We start from the raw sequence: 7216 nt of genomic DNA, 5'->3' as shown, positions 1-7216 counted from the left end.
AAGCCATAAAAAAATATGTATTTTGTACCACACTATTCTGCATTGTTTGACATTGAATGTTAGAAATATGTAAGGCAGAACTATTCTGAGAGTTCTTGATTATTCTCACTTTTCCAGAGGGAGTACGCCAAGTGGCGAACACCGAATATCTAATTAGATGAATCGGATCGGCTACTTTTCAGAGAATTGCGCGTGTACGCCGGAGAGCCCTGAAAACCTATGGAAGCATAAATCCACCGTGCGTGCACGCGTAATGGGACCGGTTGTTGTAATGCATGGTGGTATTGAGAGGGGGAAAATCGGATCGGAAAAAGGCCGTAAGGATACAGGTGCAGCGGTGCGCGTGTGCCGTAAGTGTACGGCTGTTTCGGCTGGTTTGTGGTGTGGTCCATAGAACTCGATTGTTTGCAGAGGTTTCGAAGGAGCGATGACCGAATAAATGGACCAAGGTTTTCAAGATTTTGTGCTCCTGATGGGGCGGTTGACGAGGGACTAAAGAAATCAGAGGTAAATTGAAGGACAAGAATTCCATTTTTATAGTGTTCACGTAATGTGTGCTTGTGTATAAAATGTTATCCTTCCGTTTCGGTGAGAGTTATAATCACAATATATTTCTGTCCGTGTCATTGCTCGTGTGTGTACTGTATCTGTATGTGCGAAGGTGGTTGTAAATAACGAGACTCCATCCATACACGATAAACAAGATCCTGCCTTCAACCATGGAGCTACCAAAGCTCCATGCTTCAACTAATTTCACTGCCACTAGCACAGTACTACGCTGGGAGAGGAGAGCTGTCAATGAAAACACGGACTCAAGTAAAAAGTATGAGACACTATTGTACGATATAGCTGAAATTTTATTGAGTGCTCTGTCAAGAAACGAATGGACACAGTGCTGGTGCCGTAGTGAACTGAAGTTAATTGTGTGATACTAGCTAGCATGCTAAAAATACACTCACTGACATACGCGTGTATTAAGGTAGGGTGTCTGAAGCATTTTTGTAACTTTTGAAATTCTCTGAAAAACGAATAGTGAACTATTTTATATGAAAGAGGATTGCATCATTAAGACACATTTCAAATTTCATGGCGAAACGATGTTTCTATCTCGAGAAATTTAACTTTCAAATCACAGCAATATTACCCCACTTTTCTCCGAGAACGCTCCAAAATGTGTCCAAATCATTAAGCCGGAAAGTTGCATTCGCGTGTGGATCTCAAGCAATCGGATAATGAGCGTACAGCGGTTAGAAAATACGCGTAACAAGCGCTGAAGCCACTCCCCCACAATGTCGTCACACCGCATGTGGTGTTTGTGTATCATGTGTGTGTGTGTGTGTGTGTGTGTGTACACATTTGTATGTGCTCGCTACTACCCTTACCGTGCCACACACAGCGCAGTTGTTTACATTACAGACCCACACAACCCCCAATCATCGCGATAAAGCTAGCGCGAAAGCATGCTCTTGTCGGCGTACGAGAATATATGCGCCAGCTAGCCGACCGTTCCCATGCCTTTTTCACAGCGCGCATTGCTACCTCGGGCAGCTAGCCTTGCCATCGCGCGGCACTATCAGTACATTAGCAGCTCGCGGATCGCCGCCACGCACGCACCGTGATCATGTACTGTATGTGATGCCAGCGCTGCACAGGAAGTAGTGTCTATGTCGTCCAGCAGCTTCTTGCATGAAAATGATGCCAAATTACCACCATCCATAAAAGCATTAAAGAGCCTACAGGCTATAGTAATCTTTTGAAAAAAACCTCGTAATAGGTCTACTCGATCGTACTCACAGTTTCCTGTTCAATCGTGTCTTCCACGCGTAGGCCTGGGAAGGAATACTGCTCATTAATAGTGTAATACGATCGATCTGTGGCTCTACGTATGCATACAACTTATTTGTTTGCGATAACTGCCACATCGGCTGTCTGAGAAAAGCGAGAGTCAATGTTGTCAATAGTGTTTTGTTTGTGACTGTGGTTGTATGTATTGAGTCTACACGAAGGTATACGTGACATTTAGCATTGTCCATTTGTCAGCTGTGGAATCAGTGTTGCACGATCATGCTGTCGACCGGGGTAGCGCTGTAGCAACACAAGCTAGCTGTCGACATGCCCTGCCATGCATGCCTGCGTAGCTGGCATGTTCCTGCCGCTGCGCTGCCTGGCCTGGCTGTGCAGCGACAGCGAGGAGTAGCACTACAGACGCAGTCGTATGTATACGTATGGTACACACACACACACGTACACACACACACACACACATGCTTCCTACATACACACATCATGCACACGCAATCCAGCTTCGCGCCGCGAACGCCATGTGGCTGCGTTGCGTGTTGAATTTAAATATGCATGACCCCAAATACGCGAATGTTACCATGGATCCTTGCATACGAAGCCCCGCCTCGAACGTTCGCTGCAGCCGAAAAATTATTGCAAGGGGTGCTTTCAAGACAAAATCCACAGTCGAAGACGTGGAGCTAGCGAAAAACTAACCACACCATCGGATTCAGCATATCCTAAACTACTTACATGCTACACGCTGGTGCAAGTACCGAAGCAGATGCTGAGATATGGGGATAAACGTGTTTCTAACGACATTTACACCTATTTATTGGCGGATTCATGTACCAGCGCTCTAATACATGATGGAGACAAACTCCTTCTTTCATATGATACCAAATTTGTTAGGATTTGAGGTCGGCATCGACTGTGGAAAACTCAATAAAGGCGAAATCCGGCTCAAAATCGCTTGCCAAAATCGGCGCACTTCGCGTTTGCACGGCGTCCTATGGGAGTTGCGTGTTGTGAGATAGGGCGCGCAATGGTCCGAAGGTAGGGAGGGCACGATCCGACACCCTAATTAAGGAATGTTCATCATATGTATTCGGTTTTGCAGACATATAGCCGCTAGGGCCTAAAACGTACTGTAAAACACAATATTTTCGCGGCATGATATTTTCGCGTATTGGAGCCGACGACCTTTCTTTGCCGCATGAAATTTTCGCAAGTTGCCTTTAACATTTAATGCATATAGGGCTAGAATTTAAGTAGAAATAGAATAGTCTAAATCTAAAGTGTAAATACACAAGAACTATCGCGTGCATTTTAATTTCGCGAATTTTGGCTCTTGCGAAATTTGCAAAATTAAAATGCACGTGAACATTCCTTGTTTTACAGCTGTACACAATAGCAAACTCAAATGTGACAATTTATAATGATATGACTACTGTTATATTAAATTTCATGTAAATAGACACCCTACTTCTAGGCCTACATACAGTGTATGTATTTCACATTTTTTAGGCTAGCACAAATTCTACGGCTCGCGGAAATATCTTCGCAGTTTTCATTGCTCATTTTGATTGGGGTGGATCTGTTACTTAATCAGTAATGCCTCCTTGGTACTCAAAAACGTGTGTGTGTTTGTGTGTGTGTGTGTGTGTGTGCATGTGCCCTAAATACATGTACACGCGTAGTAGTGTCTAGTAGTATTCATTCAAACACATATATAATGCTAGTAGTTTATGTGCAAGCCATAAGTTTGAATGGATCAGTCAGCAAAATGTAAAATCAATTTTTTTTTTTTTGATGAATACGTACAAGAAAGCAATTGTGTACCGCAAATTCAAGAACCTAAAAGTTCAAGAACCCTCAAAATGAGTCAAATATGTTTCTGAGCTGCTGAGTGCAAAAAATTAATCCTGCAAAAGTTGTATGTTAAAAACAGTATTAGATTCTAGTAGGCTAAATGTCAACCCTTTAATTCAGAAGACATGCAGACTTTTAGACGTGAACAGATGTGTAGAATGATTTAAACAAGCACCTAGGAGAAATGACATCATGTATTATTATGGTCATGGCAGGATTTATTATTAAAGTTGAAGTGTATATGTCCCTTGACCCAAAAAGTAGTTATTGAGAATTCTATGTGCAGCACAGGAGAGAGTGCTCATGTGAACTTAATACAAGTGTATGTCAGTATTGAAATGCAATTCATTATCAATTTGGAAGTTGATACATGTCATGAATGAGTAGTCTAAAGAAGATATCAGTTGTGACAAATAGAAATTTCAGCCAAATAGACACACTGAGAGAGTTGTGGAATTTCAAAATTTTATGTTTTTGCTAAATCTGCACCAACTGGAAGAGGTGATAATATCACTGCATTACCTCTTCCCACTGTCTTGTACATACCCACCGACACACACATACACACAAACACACAAATACTACCACAGGGCTGCACACTAACCCATTTTTTTCTGCCGGTCCAACCTGTCTCTGTCGGACCGGTAAATGCCCCGTTTTACCATTTCTTGCCGGTCCGAACAGAAAATTTACCGGTCAACAACAACAACCTAAAAAAACATTAAATGACTTGCAAACTTATTTTCTTGTTTTTTATGGACGTACCCCCCCCCCACCCATGTACATTTTACAGATTAATATATCTTTTTAAACTTGCATTATTTATTGCACCAAAAAAAAAATGTAAAAAAAAATAGGAAAAAATAGAATGTTTGTTTGTGAATTACAGTGTAAAATGATAATGAACAAAATCAGATTGTATCAAATGCGTTTGCGACTTTTTCTAAACATCGACACACGAACTTGCTGCGTAACCTGCTCTTGGTGGTCAGTTGGATTGCCATGATTTAATGAATTATTTTAGCTGTGATATTTTCTGATGCACGCGCTACATTTTTCTCCCGATAATCTATTCGCATTTGTGCATGCGTTCTTGAAAGGTGCACGACATGCAGGGCCGAATTCGCGATCCTTTTTGCGCCCATTTCCACCTCAAATACTAGCGGGATTGTGACGATTTCATAAATTACTTCGGCTGTAATATTTTCTGATGCAAGCGCCAAAAGAGGTTGGAAATGTGTCCTTTATTTTTCTCCCGATAATTTATTCGCATTTGTGCATGCGTTCTTGAAAGGTACACGACATGCAGGGCCGAATTCGCGATCCCTTTTGCGCCCATTTCCACCTCAAATACTAGCGGGATTGTGACGATTTCATAAATTACTTCGCCTGTAATATTTTCTGATGCAAGTGCCAAAAGAGGTTGAAAATGTGTCCCTTATTTTTTCCCGACAAACTCTTCGAATTTCGTAAGTGCGTTCTTAAAAAGATGCACCACATGGCCGAATTCATGATACTTTTTGCGCCTATTTCTACCTCAAATATCAGCGGAATTGTGGCGATTTCACGTATTACTTCGGATGTAACTTTTTGTGATGCACGCACCGGCAAGAATGGTTGAAAATGCGTTCTTTATTTTTCTCCCCATAATCTCTTCGCATTCCGTACATGCGTTCTACGACACGGCCGAATTCACGATCATTTTTGCGCCTATTTCTACCTCAAATATCAGCGGGATTGCGATGATTTCATGAATAACTTCGGCAGTAATCTGTTATGATAAACGCGCCAAAATGGGTTGAAAATGTGTCCTTTATTTTTCTCCCGATAATCTATTCGCATTTGTGCATGCGTTCTTGAAAGGTACACGACATGCAGGGCCGAATTCGCGATCCTTTTTGCGCCCATTTCCACCTCAAATATTAGCGGGATTATGACGATTTCATAAATTACTTTGGCTGTAATCTTTTATGATGCACGCGCCAAAAGGGGTTGAAAATGTGTCCTTTATTTTTTCCCAATAAACTCTTCGAATTTCGCAAGTGCGTTCTTACAGAATGTTCCACACAGCCGAATTCATGATACTTTTTGCGCCTATTTCTACCTCAAATATCAGCGGAATTGTGGCGATTTCACGTATTACTTCGGATGTAACTTTTTGTGATGCACGCACCGGCAAGAATGGTTGAAAATGCGTTCTTTATTATTCTCCCCATATCTCTTCGCATTCCGTACATGCGCTCTACGACACGGCCGAATACGCGATCATTTTTGCGCCTATTTCTACGTCATTAATATCAGCGGGATTGCGATGATTTCATGAATAACTTCGGCAATAATCTTTTATGATAAACGCGCCAAAATGGGTTGAAAATGTGTCCTTTATTTTTCCCGGATAAACTCTTCGCATTGCGTAATGCGTTCTAAACAGATATACGACACGGCCAAAAATCATGATTCTTTTTGCGCCTATTGTTTCATAAAACTTCAACGGGATTGCGATGATTTCATGAATTATTATTCGGCCGTAATCTTTATGATGCACGGGCCAAAAGGGGTTGAAAATGTGTCCTGTATTATTCTCCCAATAATCTCCTGGCATTTCGTACATGCGTATACGACACGGCCAAATTCACGATCCTTTTATCGCCTATTTCTACGTTAAATATCAGACGAATTGTGGCAATTTCATGAATTATTTCAGATGTAATCTTTTGTGATGCACGCACCATCAGCTAGAATGGTTGAAAATGCGTTCTTTATTTTTCTCCCCATAATCTCTTCGCATTCCGTACATGCGTTCTTGAAAGGTATACCACATGGCCGAATTCACGATCCTTTTTGCGCCTATTTCTACCTCAATTTAATATCAGCGGGATTGCGATGAGTTTATGTATGACTTCGGATGCAATCTTTTATGATACACGCGCCAAAAGGGGTTGAAAATTTGTCCTTTATTTTGCCCCAATAAACTCTTCGCATTTTGTAAATGCGTTCTTAAAAGATACACGACACGGCCAAAAATCATGATTCTTTTGCGCCTATCCTTTCCTCAAACTTCAACGGGATTGAGATGATTTTATGAATTATCACTCGGCTCTATAATCTTTATGATGCACGGGCCAAAAGGGGTTGAAAATGTGTGCTGCATTTTTCACCCAATAATCACTTCGCATTGCGTATACATGCCTATACGTCACGGCCGAATTCACGGTCCTTTTAGCGCCTATTTCTACATCAAATATCAGCGGGATTGAGATACGTCATTAATTATTTCGGCTGTAATCTTTTGTGATACATTCACCAGAAGGGTTGAAAATGCGTTCTTTATTTTTCTCCCGATAATTTCTTCGTATTTGGCGTTTTCAAAATTATACATTGCATGCAGGGCCGAATTCGATATTCTTTTTGCGCCTATTATTGTTTACTCAAATTCCAACGGGATTGCGAAATTTTCATGAATTACTATTCGGCTGTAATTTATATTATGATGCAAGCGCCAAAAGGGGTGAAAATGTGTCATTTATTTTTCTCCCGCTAATCTTTTCCCATTTCGTACATG

General features: G+C 41.2%; 1 protein-coding gene across 1 annotated transcript in view; it reads left to right on the top strand.

Moving 5' to 3' along the window:
- Positions 1-383: 383 nt before the first annotated feature.
- The window catches only part of LOC140245321 (mitogen-activated protein kinase kinase kinase 13-like), a 45787-nt gene continuing 38954 nt past the window's right edge, over positions 384-7216 (top strand). The window contains exon 1 of the mRNA XM_072324904.1: positions 384-507. The gene's annotated coding sequence lies outside the window, so the exon portion shown is untranslated. The remainder of the gene's footprint in view (positions 508-7216) is intronic.

The sequence above is a fragment of the Diadema setosum genome, chromosome 22, assembly GCF_964275005.1.
Source record: "Diadema setosum chromosome 22, eeDiaSeto1, whole genome shotgun sequence".
Classification (NCBI taxonomy): Eukaryota; Metazoa; Echinodermata; class Echinoidea; order Diadematoida; family Diadematidae; genus Diadema; species Diadema setosum.
Note: the sequence above shows the minus strand (reverse complement) of the source record. Positions and strands in the feature narration are given on the sequence as shown.